Source organism: Hordeum vulgare, chromosome 7H (genome assembly GCF_904849725.1).
Source record: "Hordeum vulgare subsp. vulgare chromosome 7H, MorexV3_pseudomolecules_assembly, whole genome shotgun sequence".
NCBI classification, from domain to species: Eukaryota; Viridiplantae; Streptophyta; class Magnoliopsida; order Poales; family Poaceae; genus Hordeum; species Hordeum vulgare.
In genome coordinates this window covers 630,803,715-630,824,633 of record NC_058524.1, presented here as the reverse complement: position 1 = coordinate 630,824,633, position 20,919 = coordinate 630,803,715, and positions in this window count along the sequence as shown.

Here is a 20,919-nt window from a genome sequence, read left to right as displayed (position 1 = left end):
TATCATGTATTCCAAACTAAGTCATCAATTATCTTTAGTGGCGCATAGAATACTACTTGATTCCCACCCATTCACACCTTATTCCCATCATAACGTAACACAACTGCCTATAAATTGTAGGCGCAACAACCATTCAAGAAGCACCTCCCACCACAAAAGAGACAAACCTAGCTTGGTAACCAAGACAGGTAGCAACAACAAAAGGAGACAATGGAGGGCAAGAGGATGCTCACTGGCACTACCACTTTGAAGGCGATCATGTGCCTGCTCATATTGAGCATCGCTGTTCACTCGACCACCGCAGCACAGTGTGGCTGCTGCGTAAGCGCCCGGGCAAAAGCATGTTGTTTTGCTTGTATTGCCGCAGGTGGCTCCGACACAATTTGCAAGAACACTTGTTGTTTCCCCTGTATTCTTGCCGATTCGGGTAAATTCACTGAATAAACTTTATGCAATACCTTTGATATATCTGCATGCAAGCTATGTATTGTCTTATGGACTAATACATATGTATAACCTTCCATGATTTTTCATTAAAGTACTTGATTGACTTCATGTCCCATCTCAAAACTTTAATCATATTAATTTCGACAAACAAACATATTATATTCTCTTTCCATGCAAAATTAACTCATGAGCTAATTGGAGTTCAATATTTCAATTTGATAGTTGTTGCTAAGATGGAAGAAATGGGAGCCAATGTCGCGATGGAAGGAGAAGAATAAAATGATATGCCTGCACTGCTACTAGTATGGATGCCATTCACATGCATATGATGCATTGCTTCAAGCTATGGTCAAGTTATGTTAATGTGTACCTACAATAAGTTGTTGAATGTTTGGGGACAACTCTGGTTGAACCATGTGTTTGTCTGAATTACCTATATGTTATGCACTTGTGCATGTGTGTGAGCTCACAAGCCTATTTATTTGCTCTTGCTGATTGTAATAAGGCCATAGAGAGTGTCCACAATGATTGTAGCGTGCACGTATGTTATAATACATTTACATATTGTCTGCGCCCTTGCCAATTTTATGGGAAATTGATTACTGTTGTCAGTCTATGCATGCTCCATATTTAAATTTTCTCGGAAGAGTTTTGATAATTTTCAGCATTTTGGACTACATGAAATAATTAAGAACGTCATACCAAGTAGGATTCTGAATCCTAGCAGGAAACACAATGTCGAGAAGGAAACTTGTTTGATATTTTGGCTCCTATCAGACTTTTTTTTCCTTGGGATTATGTGGCTTGCTGTTTGTAGGACACTAAAACACTATACAAGAGTCATGGTTGAGAAAATAATTGCTTATTGACCAGAATAAAGAGTCCCCTAATGGAGAAGTTGGATCAACTGCTAATCAATTATTTTTTCATGTGAATAGCTACGTAGAGAATATATTACAAATAAATGGAGTTAATTAATACCAGAAAAACACTGCAGTGCATGTGATTAGATGGATAAGAATGAGAAACACATACTGAACGGCCGGCCAGCTGGCTTAAACAACACAGAATGCACACAACTTCACAATTACATCAAATTAAGTATATACTCATGTTCCTTTTGTGTGACACCACCACCCTCCTCCAGATTACACCATCTAGTGTAATTTCCTCCCAATTTCCTCCTACCACTGCCACCCTCGTGTAGACTTCATCCTCCTCCCGGTACCATCCTCCTCCCAGACATACCCCTCACGTCGCACACCACGTTGACTCTACGGGCCCTATGCTAGCACCGCCAAAAGCCAGCTATGTCAAAATCCCCTTATGTCGCTGTCACCGGCATTGACCATGGTGGTGTTGGCAGCCTGACAGCAGGCCCTGTTCCAAAGGTACCGGGGAGGATGGTAATGATGGTGGCCCACTGGTGTGACTAGGGCGGTTCGAACAGCGACGCCCCTGGATGTGCGCTAGTTATCACGTCCATGGACTATGAGGATCTCAAGCATGCTTCTTGGAGATGGTTAGAATCGGTGTTCCATAGATCTGATTTCCTCCTAGATCCGTTGTTGAGTCCGGCTTTGGGCCATTCGACGATGCATAGAGGGACCAAGGAGGGATGATGTAGTTTCCTGCCGGCATTCTAGCGGCTGCGCGCGCTCTATGTTGTGGCTCCACACAGATCTAGCCATCCATTGGTTTGGAGTGGCATGACTGCTAGTGAAAACAACACTGATTTCGGCCATGCTGGATGATGAAAAAGTGTTAGGTGTCATTTCTTGGTAAAAGGCTTCGACGTCACCTTGCTTCGGCTGCTCCGGGGGAAACACTCGATATGGATCTACTATATGGGATGATAACTGGACGTTCGGTGTCGTTCTCCCTCCTGGGCACATTGTTTTGGAGCAAGTGCTGGCTGGAGTGGCCAAGAGGTGGAGCGGTGTTGCATATACCACATCGATGATGTCGGGTGTCGGTGGTATGGCGTGGTACATACTCGATGATAGACACATGCATTATGGTCTCGGGGATGTGGCATCATGGTGGCGTCGATGATAGTTGGGTCCTGCAAGGTAAAGGCATTGATCGCTCTTGAAGATGGGACCACAAAAGATGTCGTCGTTGGATTCTAGTGCAGGCGTATGTGGTGCGTGTTGAGGGTCTGCTAGACCGGCCGGTGCTCTCGACTCGTTGTTGGTTTGCTTGGTGAGGCCACCAGATTAGATGGTATGTGTTATTGCGAGATCAGGGCACATAATCAAACATATAGGTGCCGTGACAAACCGTCGTGACAAACCGTCATGAAGGTGGCTTTGGGTTGATCCATGTAATTCTTTCGTGAGAATCTATCGAATAATATAAAAACAATGGTTGGGGGCATCCTTGTATGCAGAGGTTGGCAGTTTCAACTTCCTTTTCAAAATATATGCTCCCTCCTTTCATGCATAAGGCCCATTATTTTTCTCACGGTACCGAAGGATGGTCCAGTAGAGAAATTTATTGCCCACTTTACCTGTCAAACACCGTTACGTCTTTGTAATGACACTTTGTATCGTCTCATTGTTATATATTATCATTTTTCAAAAAGAAACTAAAATATTTACTTTATGGCACATCTTCTTGTATATATGACAAAATGCATGTGGAGTATGCTTTCTTGGGGCGATACTTACAACATGAGTAAAATGTTACGAGTTACACCGTTGTGCCATGCAGCTACAACCCGATATACCATTTCTTTTCTTTGCAGCTTCATCCTGCTGGGCGAGCACAACCGATTACTCACATATGAAAAAAAAAGACTTGGGTAGATTTGCCACTGAAGTTAATGGGTAAAAAAATTTGACGTAAAAATCCAGAATGTTGTCAATTAATCATAATAATAAATTTTAAGAAAACGACATTATAGGTATCTAATAATAGGGCAAAGGCAAAACATTTTAATCTTTGAAAAAACTTTGAATCTGGAAATTGTTCACGCGTTAGGAATAATAATAAAAAGGGAAAGGCAAAACAAAACAGAAAACCCACCCGGAAGAACAGTGGTTGAGATGGGCATGTGGTAAATACCTAGCTAGTACTTAACTCAAGAGTAGACTATGTTTGCACATGATTCTTCCTTCTCTCATGATGTGGATCTAACTTGATATATAGACTTTCAAATATATGGCACATAAGTCTCTAAATACAATAAAAGGTCGATATCTGCTACTTCTTGAGCTTGCGTTGGTTTTTCCCTTGAAGAGGAAATGGTGATGCAGCAAAGTAGAGATAAGTATTTCCCTTAGTTTGAGAACCATGGTATCAATCCAGTAGGAGTACATATAGGCAATGATCATACATACACTAGTGGAAAACGGGCCTTTGGCCGGGACCATTTAGTCCCGGCCTGCCTCTGGGCCGGGACTAAAGGCCCGGCCACGTCGCCCCAATTCTCAATGCCTCCCTCGAGGCTTTAGTCCCGGCCCGTAAGGAGCCTTTAGTCCAGGTTCGTGTCCCAAACCGGGACTAAAGGGCTACGCGGCGGGCAGTGGTGGTGGCAACCGTTCATATCCCCCTTTAGTCCCGGTTGGTGGCTCAACCCGGGACTAAAGGCCTAACACGTGGCTTGCCGTAGTGGTGGCGACCGTTGGTATACCTCTTTAGTCCTGGTTGGTGGCTCAACCCGGGACTAAAGGCCTAACACGTGGCCTGCCGTAGTGGTGGCAACCGTTTGGTATATCTCTTTAGTCCCGGTTGGTGGCTCAACCCGGGACTAAAGGCCCAAACGGTTTGCATCCCGCGTCGCTTCGGGCGATGAAAAGCACGAACCGAAGCGTAGAGTCGCCATTTCTCCGTTCTTTTTCTCTCTCGCGTCGCCCTCTCTGTTCTTCTCCTCTCTTCTTCCCTTCTCTTCTTCCCTTCTCTTCTTCCACCACGCCAACTAGCTTTCATGAGGTGCTCGCACATGGCACGACCAAGCTCCGTGTCGTGTACACGAATCTCAGCAGGGAGGTGCCGTTTTTTCTTCAACAGTTGAAGGAACGATGGTTTGAACACGCAGCGGATCATGAGAAGTTCTTGGGGCTTGATCTGGAGTACACGGCCGATCAACGCGGTGTTGCCGTCATCCAACTATGCTTCGCACGCCATATCTTGATCTTCCAATGGGCGAGGTAAGTTTTGAGGCTTTCTTTGATCCAAGATAATGACATTGTAAGTTTATTTGTTTCAATCATAGTTGGTTCCCTTCAAATAGTTGTAGTGAAATAATTTTGACTAGTTGAAGGGGAGCACAATCTAATTGGAATAGTGTTCCATAATCTGAAAAATCGTATTAGAATCAACTAGTGTTTAATATGTTCCTTTGGAATCATAGTTGGTTCCCTTCAAATAGTTGTAGTGAAACAATTTTGATTAGTTGAAGGGGAGCACAATCTAATTGGAATAGTGTTCCATAATCTGAAAAATCGTATTAGAATCAACTAGTGTTTAATATGTTCCATTGGAATCATAGTTGGTTCCCTTCAAATAGTTGTAGTGAAACAATTTTGATTAGTTGAAGGGGAACACAATCTGATTGGAATAGTGTTCGACAATCTGAAAAATCATTTTAGAATCAACTAGTGTTTAATATGTTCCATTGGAATCATAGTTGGTTCGCTTCAAATAGTTGTAGTGAAACAATTTTGATTAGTTGAAGGGAACACAATCTGATTGGAGTAGTGTTCCACAATATGAAAAATCTGATTGGGTCAATATGTTCCATTGAAATAATAGTTGTAGTGATACAATTTTATGCGGTGTTCTTTGATCCAAGGTTATGAAAATTGAATATAGCTAGTGATCTCTCTAAGTTCCATTGGATAGCAATATGATATGTCATAGTCATGAAAATTGCATATAGCTAGTGATCTCTCTAGGTTCCATTGGATAGCTATAGTGATCTCTCTAGGTTCCATTGCATATGTTCTATTTGAATCCTAAAGATAAGTTTCTCTTTAGTTGTAGTGAAACATGTTTCCTTATTGCAGCAGTATGTAACATTTGTTCCATTTTAATTTGTTTCTGTTGCAGGAGTGACAAGCATTGTCCAGAACTCATGGAGTTCCTTTGGAGCGGCATCACTTTTGCTTCCGTTGACATAAGGAACGGCAAGCTGAAGATGAGGCACAGCTTCGGTATTGAGATACCAGCTGGTTGCCTCGTTGATCTCCAAACGATATTCAGGCTTCGACATGACAGGACTTCGATGGCTCATATGGCAGTTGCCTTGATCGACGAGTCATATGGTGATATAAAGACCAGTTTCCCAAAGTCTCAGCACAAACTTTGGGAGAAGGGCCCACTTGATGATATCAACATTGAGTATGCAGCAAAAGATGCATACGTTTCATACGAGTTGTACCGCAAGATTCGAGTCGTCCACTATGGCCAGCGTCACCTCGAGGAAGGTGGACATTCTGATTCAGATGATTCAGACGAGTAGTGTTCTGAACGTCGGACACTTGTATATATATCTATGGTAGCTATTATTATGTACTGTTTGGACTAGTATCATGTACTTCTTGGACCAATTTATATATTTCTAGTTTCTGTTTGTGCCACTATAGTTTCCAAATTTGAATGGTTTAGCTCTTTCTAACTTCATTTGCTACTTTTGAATGGTTTATCCCTTTCTAACTTCATGGTATCATGCATTTCGACCACATATATATACAAAAAGTCTTTAGTTCAAATAAGTTTAAAAAATGAAATCCCTTTTGTAACAGGTCTGTTTTTGATTAAAACAATCATTTAAAAATGAAAGACCATTAGTCCCACGTGGCGTGCAGTGGAACCACGTGGCGTGCAGCGGAACCACGTGTCGTGCGGCGGAACCACTTTTGTTGTGGGGGTCGCTTCTCCTTCTTTGAAACCCTGCTACTTCGAGAGAGATTGTCCGTTTTGTACACGAACTGCATCCAGTTTTTGTCGTAGGCCTCTCAACTTTTTAACACATGCTATGTGGGTGAAATGATGATAGCATGCCAACTTTCAACATTTTTAGAGTTCATTTGTAGTACTTTTCAATTTCTGGGTCAACTAGCTCAAAAAAAATAAGTAAATGCACGAAATATACCAAATGAAGTCAGAAATTGTTGAAATTTTGTGATGTGCTTAGAATGGTGCATTTTGAACACACAAAAAATATGGAGTTCAAAAAAATGAAATCCCTTTGTAAGAGATGAGTTCTCGTTCGAAACGTTGCTACTTCGAGAGAGATTGTTCGTTTTGTACACGAACTGCATCCAGTTTTTGTTGTAGCCCTCTCAACTCTTTAACACATGCTATGTGGGTGAAATGATGATAGAATGCCAACTTTCAACATTTTCAGAGTTCATTTGTAGTGCTTTTCAATTTCAGGGTCAACTAGCTCAAAAATAAATAAATGGACGAAATATACCAAATGAAGTCAGAAATTGTTGAAATTTTGTGATGTGCCTTAGAATTGTGCATTTTGAACACACAAAAAGTATGGAGTTCAAATAAGTTCAAAAAAATGAAATCCCTTTTTAAGAGATGAGTTCTCGTTCGAAACGCTGCTATTTCGAGAGAGATTGTCCGTTTTGTACACGAACTGCATCCGGTTTTTGTCCTAGCCCTCTCAACTTTTTAACACATTCTATGTGGGTGAAATGATGATAGCATGCCAACTTTCAACATTTTCAGAGTTCATTTATAGTGCTTTTCAATTTCAGGGTCAACTAGCTCAAAAAAAAAAAGTAAATGCACGAAATATACCAAATGAAGTCAGAAATTGTTGAAATTTTGTGATGTGCCTTTGAATGGTGCATTTTGAACACACAAAAATTATGGAGTTCAAATAAGTTCAAAAAAATGAAATCCCTTTGTAAGAGATGAGTTCTCGTTCGAAACGCTCCTACTTCGAGAGAGATTGTCCGTTTTGTACACGAACTGCATCCAGTTTTTGTCGTAGCCCTCTCAACTTTTTAACACATGCTATGTGGGTGAAATTATGATAGCATGCCAACATTCAACATTTTCAGAGTTCATTTGTAGTGCTTTTCAATTTCAGGGTCAACTAACTCAAAAAAAATAAGTAAATGCACGAAATATACCAAATGAAGTCAGAAATTGTTGAAATTTTGTGATGTGCATTAGAATGGTGCATTTTGAACACACAAAAATTATTGAGTTCAAATAAGTTCAAAAAAATGAAATCCCTTTGTAAAAGATGAGTTCTCGTTCGAAACGCTGCTACTTCGAGAGAGATTGTCCGTTTTGTACATGAACTGCATCCAGTTTTTGTCGTAGCCCTCTCAACTTTTTAACACATGCTATGTGGGTGAAATTATGATAACATGCCGACTTTCAACATTTTCAGAGTTCATTTGTAGTGCTTTTCAATTTCAGGGTCAACTAGCTCAAAAAAATAAGTAAATGCACGAAATATACCAAATGAAGTCAGAAATTGTTGAAATTTTGTGATGTGACTTTGAATGGTGCATTTTGAACACACAAAAAGTATGGAGTTCAAATAAGTTAAAAAAATGAAATCTCTTTGTAAGAGATGAGTTCTCGTTCGAAACGCTGGTACTTCGAGAGATAATAGTTTGGATAGTCAAAATTATTAATTATGAAAATAAAAAATTGTTTTTCATTATTTATTCAATTTGAAACACTTTTCATTATCATAGTTTTGTCAAATTCTCAAATATGCAAAAAGAATTTTTAATAAACATAGTTTTTAATTGAAAATAACAAAATAGATAATAGTTTGGATAGTCAAATTTATTAATTATGAAAACAAAAAATAGTTTTGCATTATTTATTCAATTTTAAACACTTTTCATTATCATAGTTTTGTCAAATTCTCAAATATGCAAAAAGAATTTGTAATAAACATAGTTTTTAATTGAAAATAACAAAATAGATAATAGTTTGGATAGTCAAAATTATTAATTATGAAAATAAAAAATAGTTTTGCATTATTTATTCAATTTGAAACACTTTTCATTATCATAGTTTTGTCAAATTCTCAAATATGCAAAAACAATTTTTAATAAACATAGTTTTTAATTGAAAATAACAAAATAGATAATAGTTTGGATAGTCAAAATTATTAATTATGAAAATAAAAAATAGTTTTGCATTATTTATTCAATTTGAAACACTTTTCATTATCATAGTTTTGTCAAATTCTCAAATATGCAAAAAGAATTTTTAATAAACATAGTTTTTAATTGAAAATAACAAAATAGATAATAGTTAAGATAGTCAAAATTATTAATTATGATAATAAAAAATAGTTTTGCATTATTTATTCAATTTGAAACACTTTTCATTATCATAGTTTTGTCAAATTCTCAAATATGCAAAAAGAATTTTTAATAAACATAGTTTTTAATTGAAAATAACAAAATAAGATAATAGTTTGGATAGTTAAAATAATTAATTATGAAAATAAAAAATAGTTTTGCATTATTTATTCAATTTGAAACACTTTTCATTATCATAGTTTTGTCAAATTCTCAAATATGCAAAAAGAATTTTTAATAAACATAGTTTTTAATTGAAAATAACAAAATAGATAATAGTTTGGATAGTCAAAATTATTAATTATGAAAATAAAAAATAGTTTTGCATTATTTATTCAATTTGAAACACTTTTCATTATCATAGTTTTGTCAAATTCTCAAATATGCAAAAAGAATTTTTAATAAACATAGTTTTTAATTGAAAATAACAAAATAAGTTAATAGTTTGGATAGTTAAAATAATTAATTTTGGAAACAAAATTCAACCTGAATTCACTTTGAATTCAGATTGAATTTTATCCACCATTTCGAATATAGTTTCAATTTTCACTATGTTTGGGCCCGTAAGCCTGCTTTAGAGAGGAGCTCGATGGACAAGCTACGACGGAGCTTATAAACAAGTGCTTGTCCCCCTCGCTGGGCGAGGTGGGACTAAACTTATCGTGCAGCCGAGGAGGAGCCACGACCCGGGACTAAAGACACCCTTTAGTCCCGGCTGGAGCCAAGCACCGGGACTATAGACCCCCTGCTTCTCGCCTCTTGGTCTGCCCAAAAAGAGGCCTTTAGTCCCGGGGCGTGGCTCCACCCGGGACTAAAGGGGGTCTTTAGTCCCGGCTCGAGCCACGCACCGGGACTAAAGATCCACCTATATAAGCGGGACTTCGAAAATTTCCAACCCAAATCGTCCATTTCTCTTCTTCTTCCTCTCGTTCTCCCGCCCGGCGCGGCACATCGACGAACTCGACGACGCCGTCAGGCTGCCCGCCGTCCTTCTCGCCGCCGCCTGCCGTCCTCCTCGTCGTCGGCCGTCCTCCTCGCCGTCGCCGACGTCCTCCTCGCCGTCGCGCCGTCCTCCGCACTGTCCTCCTCGCCGCGCGCCGTCGACACCTCCGGCTGGTAAGCCCCGCGCCCCCTCCTCCCCAACACTCCGGCCAGTAGAAGAAAAGAAGAAAAAGGAGAAGAATTAAAGGAATAAAAAGGAGAAGAAAAGAAGAAAAAGGAGAAGAAAAGAAGAAAAAGAAAAAGATTTTTTTGTCATTTAATTCCTATTGTTATTAGGTTTGTGCTAGATTATTACGGTTAGTAATATTTAGAATTAGGTTAGGGTTACAAGAAGAAGAAATATGAATAAAAATAAGAAAATAAGATTAGGAAAAATGAAAATAAGAAGAGGAGGAGAAGAAAAGAAGAAAAAGGAGAATAAGAAGAGGAGGAGAGGAGAAGAAGAGGAAAAATAGAAGAAGAGGAGAAGTAGAAGAAGAGAAAAAATTAGAAGAGGAGGAGAGGAGAAGTAGAAGAAGAGAAGAGGAGAAGTAGAAGTAGAAGAAGAAGTAGAAGAAGAGGAGAAATAGAAGAAGAGGAAAAATTAGTTTAGGGTTACAAGAAGAAGAAATATTTTTTTTGTCATTTAATTTTGCTATTGTATAGTGTATATGCTTAAGTGTTAATAGTGTTTCTTAGATTATTGCTTAATTTTGCTATTGTATATGCTTAAGTGTTAATAGTTTAATTTTGCTATTGTATATGCTTAAGTGTTAATAGTTTTATTTTTAGCAAGAAAATTAATAGAACTAGTTTATTTTTTTAGTTCATTTTACGATGCCTATCCCGGATCCTCGTGGTCGACTCAGCGGAGGACAGCTGCTTGATCAGAGGGGCCCTGTCCGGGACTGGGCTCCGCCCGGCTGGTATTGGGAGGTGCTACCTTCCGGGGGCGTAGGTTGGTGAGGAGCCAGCCCATCGTTGACCCGATCCTTGTTTGGTGGCGGTCGCGTGGGCCAGTGAGGGTGCCGAGGCTTCCGGACACCGCGGAGGTTGTACGTCACCGTGTCAGAGAGGAGGATGAGCACGTCCGTCGCTACATGGTTGCGTTGGAGGGCAGGTTCGAGCATACCTGGCAGGTTCTTCGGGGATCTCACTTGAGCTATGATCCTGTGATGGTTCCTTCTCTTTGGGTGTCCGCCGGCCACGCCGATACCCGTCGGGCGCTACGGTTCTAGATGTATCAGTGATGCTATATGTATGATAGTATTCGAGGAGTATTAGTGATAATATTCGACGATGTACGGACAAAAGTGATGATGTATTAGCTTATAATTGAATGCATGCTAATTTGAATACTACTTTATTTTACGATTTGGTTTTGCTTATTGAATGCTCAAATTGGAAAAGTACTCCTACTTTGAATACTATGCAGAAATCTAGGAGTCCCGGGTGGAGCCACGACCCGGGACTTAAGTTGTTTTGGAACGGAGTTCCTGATAGAATAATTCTTTTTTGGTACAAAGGTTAAGATAATCCGTTTTTTGCAGAACTATGGATCCACATATCAGGAACCTCGAAGAGGAAGAACTTCTCGAAGATATAATCAAAGACGGCCCAGACGTTGAACCAGCTGAATCTCCGTCGTCATATCTAAACCAATGAAGAGCAAGCCTCTAGTTGGCTAGCCAGTTGATCAAAGATAGTCAGTGTCTTCTGATTATGAACAACGTGTTGTTGCTTGATAACTGGATCACGTCATTAGGAGAATCACGTGACGGACTAGACCCAAACTAATAGACGTAGCTTGTTGATCGTGTCATTTTGTTGCTACTGTTTTCTGCGTGTCAAGTATTTATTCCTATGACCATGAGATCATATAACTCACTGACACCGGAAGAATACTTTGTGTGTATCAAACGTCACAACGTAACTGGGTGACTATAAAGATGCCCTACAGGTATCTCCGAAGGTGTTAGTTGAGTTAGTATGGATCAAGACTGGGATTTGTCACTCCGTGTGACGGAGAGGTATCTCGGGGCCCACTCGGTAATACAACATCACACACAAGCCTTGCAAGCAATGTGACTTAGTGTAAGTTGCGGGATCTTGTATTACGGAACGAGTAAAGAGACTTGCTAATAAACGAGATTAAAGTAGGTATGCGGATACTGACGATCGAATCTCGGGCAAGTAACATACCGAAGGACAAAGGGAATGACATACGGGATTATATGAATCCTTGGCACTAAGGTTCAAACAATAAGATCTTCGTAGAATATGTAGGATCCAATATGGGCATCCAGGTCCCGCTATTGGATATTGACCGAGGAGTCTCTCGGGTCATGTCTACATAGTTCTCGAACCCGCAGGGTCCGCACACTTAAGGTTCGACGTTGTTTTATGCGTATTTGAGTTATATGGTTGGTTACCGAATGTTGTTTGGAGTCCCGAATGAGATCACGGACGTCACGAGGGTTTCCGGAATGGTCCGGAAACGAAGATTGATATATAGGATGACCTCATTTGATTACCGGAAGGTTTTCGGAGTTACCGGGAATGTACCGGGAATGACGAATGGGTTCCGGGAGTTCACCGGGGGGGGGGGGGGGGGGAACCCACCCCGGGGAAGCCCGTAGGCCATAAGAGTGGCGCATCAGCCCTTGGTGGGCTGGTGGGACAGCCCAAAAGGGCCCTATGCGCCATACAAAGAAAAATCCAAAAGAAAGAAAAAAAATGGGAGGTGGGAAGGAAGGGAAGGACTCCCACCCACCAAACCAAGTCCAACTCGGTTTGGGGGGGGGGGAGCCTTCCCCCCTTGGCTCGGCCGACCCCCTTGGGGCTCCTTGAGCCCCAAGGCAAGGTCCCCTCCCTCCCACCTATATATACGGAGGTTTTAGGGCTGATTTGAGACGGCTTTTCCATGGCAGCCCCACCACATACCTCCACGGTTTTTCCTCTAGATCGCGTTTCTGCGGAGCTCGGACGGAGCCTTGCTGAGACAAGGTCATCACCAACCTCCGGAGCGCCGTCACGCTGCCGGAGAACTCTTCTACCTCTCCGTCTCTCTTGCTGGATCAAGAAGGCCGAGATCATCGTCGAGCTGTACGTGTGCTGAACGCGGAGGTGCCGTCCGTTCGGTACTAGATCATGGGACTGATCGCGGGATTGTTCGCGGGGCGGATCGAGGGACGTGAGGACGTTCCACTACATCAACCGCGTTCACTAACGCTTCTGCTGTACGATCTACAAGGGTACGTAGATCACTCATCCCCTCTCGTAGATGGACATCACCATGATAGGTCTTCGTGCGCGTAGGAAAATTTTTGTTTCCCATGCGACGTCCCCCAACAGCCTATATGTATGATCATTGCCTTAGATATCGTCATGACTTTGCGCGATTCTATCAATTGCTCGACATTAATTCGTTCACCAACCATAATACTTGCTATCATGAGAGAAGCCTCTAGTGAGCACTATGGCCCCCGGGTCTACTTCACATCCTATATTCAGATCTACAAAATACTTTGTTGCACTTTTCACCTTCATATATCACATTGCAAATAATCGTGAAGGGATTGACAACCCCTTTATAGCGTTGGGTGCAAGTTTGTTTGTTTTTGCCCATGTACATTGGTGCCTCATCTTGATACTCCTACTGGATTGATACCATGGTTCTCAAACTGAGGGAAATACTTATCGCTACTTTGCTGCATCACCCTTTCCCCTTCAAGGGAAAAACCAACGCAAGCTCAAGAGGTAGCAAGAAGGATCAACCCCTTTATTTGTTAGTATTTAGACAATAGGAATTTTTAGTGGTAGATTTTTAATACTTAGTCAGTATAGAAGTAAAGAGAAGAAAAGGAGATGAAAATACTAACAATAATAGAAGAAGGAGGAGAAGGAGATGGAGAGAAGAAGAAGAAAAGGAAAAGGAAGGAGGAGAAGGAGATTAAGAGAAGAAGAAAAAGAAGAAAAGGAAAAGGAGGAAGAAGAAGGGGGAGAAGGAGAGAAAAATGAAGAAAAGAAAATAATAAGAAGAAAAGAAATAGAAGAAGAGAAGAGTAACAAAACATGAATAATAAATTATTAATAATGAAGAAAAAGAAGAAGAAGCGTAAATTATTAAAAAAACATAAAGAAAAACAAGAAGAGATGTGAAGAAAAAGAATTATTAGCTTTATAGTAGTCACTTTAATTAGCTTTATACTTTTAATAATGTAGTTATCAATTAGATGTTAGTATTAGTTAGCTTAATTACCGCGAGTGCGTATGTGTGTTGATTGAGTGCATTTAAATGTGCAGTAGCTTCTCCGCGAGGGTTTGGTTTTCGACGACCTCCCCTGCATTCGAAAGTGAGCATATTTGTTAACTCCTCCTCCACCCCCTTTATTTTGCTCTGTTCCGGCCTTCGTCCGGATGACACTATCTACCTAGGTATTTTTAGTATTAGAATAGGCATCTCCTGTTCGAAAGGGTTCCTGTTATAAATATGCATGCACTTGCATATTTATAACGGTGATTCTTTCGGATTGTCCAACGTTATCCATGGACAGCCCGGGTATGTGTAGATTGGGTCGTTTCCCACGCTTTGCTCCCAAGATCTCAAGCATGCTTCTTGGAGATGGTTAGCATCGGTGTTCCGTAGATCTAATTTCCTCCTAGATCCGTTATTGAGTCCGGCTTTGGGCCATTCGACGATGTATAGAGGGAGCAACGAGGGATGATGTAGTTTCCTGCCGGCATTCTAGCAGCTGCGCGCGCTCTATGTTGCGGCTCCACACGGATCTAGCCATCCAGTGGTTTGGAGTGGCATGACTGCTAGTGAAAACAACACTGATTTCGGCCATGCCGGATGATGGCAAAGTGTTAGGTATCATTTATTGGTAAAAGGCTTCGACGTCACCTCGCTTTGGCTGCTCCGGGGGAAACACTAGATATGGTTCTACTAGATGGGATGATAACTGGACGTTCGGTGCCGTTCTCCCTCCTAGGCACATTGTTTTGGAGCAAGTGCTGGCTGGAGTGGCCAAGAGGTGGAGCGGTGTTGCATATACCACATCGATGATGTCGGGTTTCGATGGTATGGCGTGGTGCATACTCAATGATAGACACATGCATGATGGTATCGGGGGTGTGGCATCGTGGTGGCGTCGATGATAGTTGGGTCCTGCAAGGTAAAGGCATTGATCACTCTTGAAGATGGGACCATGAAAGATGCCGTCCTTGGATTCTAGTGCAGGCGTATGTGGTGCGTGTTGAGGGTCTGCTAGACGGCCGGTGCTCTCGACTCGTTGTTGGGTGGCTTTGTGAGGCCACCGGATAAGATGGTATGTGTTATTGCGACATCAGGGCACATAATAAAACATATAGGTGCCGTGACAAACCGTCATGAAGGTGGCTTTGGGTTGATCCATGTAATTCTTTTGTGAGAATCTATCGAATAATATAACAACAAAGGTTGGGGGCATCCTTGTATGCAGAGGTTTCAACTTCCTTTTCAAAATAAATACTCGCGCCTTTCATGCACAAGGCCTATTGTTTTTCTCATGGTACCCAAGGAAGGTCCAGTAGAGAAATTTATTGCCCACTTTACACGTCAAACACCGTTACGTCTTTGTAATGACACTTTGTATCATCTCATTGTTATATATTATCATTTAGAAAAAACTAGAATATTTACTTTATGGCACATCTTCTGGTATATATGAAAAAAATGCATGTGGAGTATGCTTTCTTGGGGCGAGACTTACAACATGAGTGAAATGTTACGAGTTACCCCGTTGTGCCATGCAGCTACAACCTGATATACCATTTCTTTTCTTTGCAGCTTCATCCTGCTGGGCGAGCACAACAGATTACGCACATATGAAAACAAAATATCTACTTGTGATGTAGATGTACCACATATGTTAATGGGTAAAAAAAATTGACGTAAAAATCCAGAATGTTGTCAATTAATCATGATAATAAGTTTTATGAAAACGAAATTATAGGTATCTAATAATCGGTCAAAGGCAAAACATTTTAATCTTTGAAAAAACTTTGAATATGAAAATTGTTCGCGCGTTGGGAAAATAATAAAGAGGAAAAGGCAAAACAAAACAGAAAAGACAATTCTGAACAAAAATAAAAACCCCACCCGGAAGAACAGTGGTTTTGATGGGCATCTGGTAAATATCTACCTAGTACTTAACTCAAGAGTACACTATGTTTGTACATGAGTCTTCCTTCTCTCATGATGTGGATCTAACATGATATATAGACTTTTAAATATCTGGCGTGTAAGTCTCTAAATACAATAAAAGGTCGATACCTCATCATAATCACTAGCATATATTAAGTTATCGACTATGTGCACTGAAAACAACATCCTACTTGGGCTAGCCTAATCAATGTCTCATGACGGACATATACTGTGTTTGTATTTCGTCTCTTCCCAACAATAATTGAACTTTCTTTGTAGGCCAACATGAAGTTCACTATCAACTCAACAACAGGCAAAACAATTAATTACAAAGTATGCTTTCAGCATCATGTATATAACAAATATCCAAAAAAATTGCGGCAAGTCAAAATGGTTACATGTGCCAAATCAATGACTCGATCGCGTCTGATGATGGTGTGGATCACACATGATATATAGAATATGAATTATACCAATGGTAGGTTTATCTCAAAATACAATAAAGGATGGATTGGTCATCATGATCGCTAGCGTATATTAAGTTAGCTACTAAGTGTATTGAACACACCATCACGCTTGGGCTAGCCTAAACAATGTCTTATGATGTGTATATATTGTGCATTGATCGTCTTAGCATTTCGTCTCTTCTCAACAATAACTGAACTTCTTTTGTAGGCCAACATGTGACTTCTTCATACGGCTTTCCTTAATAATAGTATAGTTTACCACAAGCATGGATCAGTATTTATAGACTAATTTGTTGTCTCGTCTCAAACTCAATCTATTCACCTACATCGTCCGACTAGAAATTGCTATCTCCTCTCTCTTGTAATCAAAATTCAGAATGAAGAACCACCCATATTCTCAAGTGCAAAATTTGCAACAGAAGCAGAATGTGAAATACAAGTATCACGCGTAATGTGAGAGGGGAGAACTGCAGCACACTGTTAGGTTTGCACACCATACCATCATTTTGACATTTGTGTGTCACGTCTCCAAGATGGACCGTTGTTGGATCGTCAGGACCAAAACCTTGTATCCTCACACCTTCAACTGCCTTTCACTCAACTAACGTACTCCTACATTAAAAGAATGTGCTTCACATTTGAAGGTTCAGGCTTTCAAAACTGAACACCACGACCAGCGAATTAGTGATATGAATAAATACCAAGCATGCTATGATATCTACCAGCTTATCCTAAATCGCAATGTACATGCTACTTCTTCCTAATCTCGCACATGCAATTCACTATCAATTCTACAATGGGAAAAAATGAATCACAAAGTTTGCTTTCAGCGTGATTTAACATAACAGAACACTCCTACTACTTAAGATAACAAAAAGCGTGAGTTCATTCAAGGAAAGCAAAAGGGGCATGGTGGAGCTTATGTTCGTTTCTGGAGAACAAATGCTGCTTGAGTGCGTCCTTGGAGAACGCTTGCAATTTACCACCAAAGATTGGCAAACATTGAGTAGGTACATTCTCGGTCTTCTTTTTAGTGGATCCTCCGTTATTGCTGTTGTTTCTAGTTTAAGGAGAGCAGGTGTGTTTGATTTGCTAGGTTTGTCGTTGGCAGCAAACTGTAGGATAGCAAACATAACTACTTTAATTTCAATCAGAGACCAGATAATTTGGACTTGTTCTAACTAATTTATAATGGTTGAGATGGACACACATTGTAGATTATAACAAAATCTACTTTTTTTCTTCTTCTCAAAACAGCTACCTGTGCGTATCTCAATGACTCAACCATGTCTAGCAATGGTTTGGATCACATGATATATCAAATTTGAAATATACCAATGGAAGCTTATTACTGACTAAATACAATATAGTGGCAACTGGGCGTCATGATCGCTAGCATACATTAAGTTATCTAGGCACACTATGGACAACATCTAGCTTGAGTGAGGGTAAACAATATCTTACGACGGATATATATTGTGTAACGACAATATATATATATATATATATATATATATATATATATATATATATATATATATATATATATATATTGTCTATTCTCAACAATAATTGCACTTTCTTTGAAGACGACATTATGTTCCATTTGAGTCAAGTCAAACCAAGATAGATTAGCAGTTTGTATGGATCTTATGTCTCTCTCCTTGTTTAATTTACAAGATCTGGCACCCGCAACACCATCCCTTCTCCCCCCTTGTGTACACCTACCAAGGACTATGCAACACTAGGGGTTGTTGACATATCTCCGCCCTTTTTCATATTTGGGAACCCAACTCACGGCTCCCATGTTGTCCCACCCAAATGTTCGCATCGGCGTACCTTAGAGTGTTCATGCCTAACATTTGTTCATGGTATTTCTTGGTTTGATAGTACTTTCCTAATTGTGTGTCTATTGCATACTGGCTCTGATCAAGACAAATGAGATGTCTACTTACCATGATTCTCTACGCCTTCCTTTGTCGCGGGAGCGCCATTATCACATGAACATAATTCAATTTGTTGTGTCGACACCTTGGCAACGTGCTAGGGTTTTAGGTTGTCTGAATTTCCACGGTCTAAACATTTTCTTGAAAGTGTCATATTTCAAATTTAGTATTTCTATCAAAACAATGACAACTGAAGGGACTATGTGTGCAATTTTTACATGTTTGAATTATTTCCCATGGATAGGATAATCCCCGTGCATTGCATTATATTACTATATCTAATTTTTCTGTGTCTCATAAAACAATTTTGATACAAGTAGGACAATGCAGAAGTTGCATCAACCACCAATTGGTCCAACTTGTATGATCGATGGAATTAATAAAACCTTGTCAGTTTATTGAATCTGTAGTGCATATGAATAGATGGATAAGAACGAGTCGTACACCTAGTCACAGAAGGCCCACCGGTTAAAAAAATAAAAAACACACATCCATGCACTCACAAATGACACTAATCCTATAATCATATATAGTTTAGACTTGCTAGCTATCATCCACCTCCATCTGAGCGCCGCGAGTACAAAAATAAAGCCAACGTTCATCATTAAGGTGGACTTCATTTTGTCATGATACATCTATGTCATCTCGATCTCTATATAAGAAGTAGCAATTAGAAGTACATAAGTTGTTGTCCTAGTGAATTAACTCTTTTCTTTTCATAACTTGTTGATGGAACCTCTGTTCACATTAGCCATGCCAATATGCAAGTGTGTGCTGAAGATGTGAAAATTATTACCACATTATCCATAGATATAGCTGATGACTTGATTATTTGGGTTGAAAACCAGGATAAGTCATACATGAGACGACATCTTTTTTAACCACTTCTTTTTGAAAGTGGCATATTTTAAATTTAGTATTTTTATGGAAACCATGAGACATAAAAGGACTTAGTGCGCAAGTTTTACATTTTTAACTGTTTCTCATGTTTAGTTGAATCCCTGTGTACTACATCATATCACTATCACTAACGCTTCTATGCCATGTAAAACAAGTTCCATATAACATGCACAATATGAGCGTTGCATCAACACTGATTAGTTTAATCTGTATGATTGACTAAAGTAATTATTCATCGCCTCTGCATTTAATGTAAAGTGCATGTGATTAGATAGATAAGGAAGAGACGCTTGCCTAGTCACGGGCAGGTCCGCCGGTTTAAAAAAACACACACCCATGAACACACATAAGAGACTAGTCCTATAATCATATATAGTTGTGAGTTGCTATCTATCATGGAACTCCATCTGAGCGTGATCGTGATTACAAAAATTAAGGCAACACTCGTCATGAATGTAGACTTTGTTTTTTGATCTTCTCTCCATGCCGTCTCGATCTATATATAAGTCCTTGCAATTGGAAGTACATACACTGATCAGAGTCCTAGTTAAGTAACTCATTTATTAACATAACTAATTGATGGATCCTATGCTCACCTTAGCCATGCCAAGACACACTTGTGTACCGAATATGCGCAAATTATCACCAGGATAGCCATAAATATGGACAACAGCTTAGTCATTTGGGTTGAAAGCCGATGTAAGCCATACATGAGATTACCTCATTTTTACAACTTCCATATTTCAAATAGTTTTTTATGGAAACCATGACACGAAAATGACTTCGTGTGCATGTTTTCCATTGTTTGAATTATTTCTTTTTAAGGCTAATCTAGACGCATTGCTTTATATTAGTATCTAAAATGCCTTTATGTCATATAAAACTAGCTTGATACAGCTGGCACATGGATCAGTTGCATCAACCACTAATTGGTACTTCATTGAATTAGAAGTCCACGTGATTAGATAGATAATAACAAGCTACATGTCTAGTCGCCGGCAGGCAAACCGATTTAAACAACATAAAACACACACACACATGCATTGACACAACATACTAATCCTATAATCATATAGAGTTGAAAGTTGCTTGCTATCATCCGGCTCTGTTTGAGCGAGATGGCATTTACAAAGATTAAGCCAATAATAATTACCAATGTAGACTTGGTTCTATGACTGAACCTCCACGTTGTCTTCATCTATATGTAAATAGCATTTAGATGCCCTTAAACCAATCGGAGACCTAAGTAAGTAAATCACTTATTTTCGGATGGAGTCTCTGGTCACATTATCCATCCCAAGATGCACGTGTCTGCTGAATATGGTCAAATTATTATCACATTTTCCATAGATATAGCCATCGTCTTGGTCATTTGCATTCAAAGCAAAGATAAGCTATCCATGAGAGTACCTATTTTTTAGAATACCTTTCTTAAAGTGTCATCTTTCAAATTGGGTATATTTTATGGAAACCATGTCTCGTAAAAGGACTAGGTGCGCAAGTTTTCCATTTTTTGAATTGTTTCTCATTTGTAGGCTAATCCCGATGCATTGCATCATATCACTATATCTAATGTTTCTATGTCATATAAAACAAGTTTGATACCATTAGCACAATGCAATAGTTGCATCAACCACTAATTGGTTTCTCTTTTATGACTGATGGAGTATCATAATCCTTGCATGTGAGTA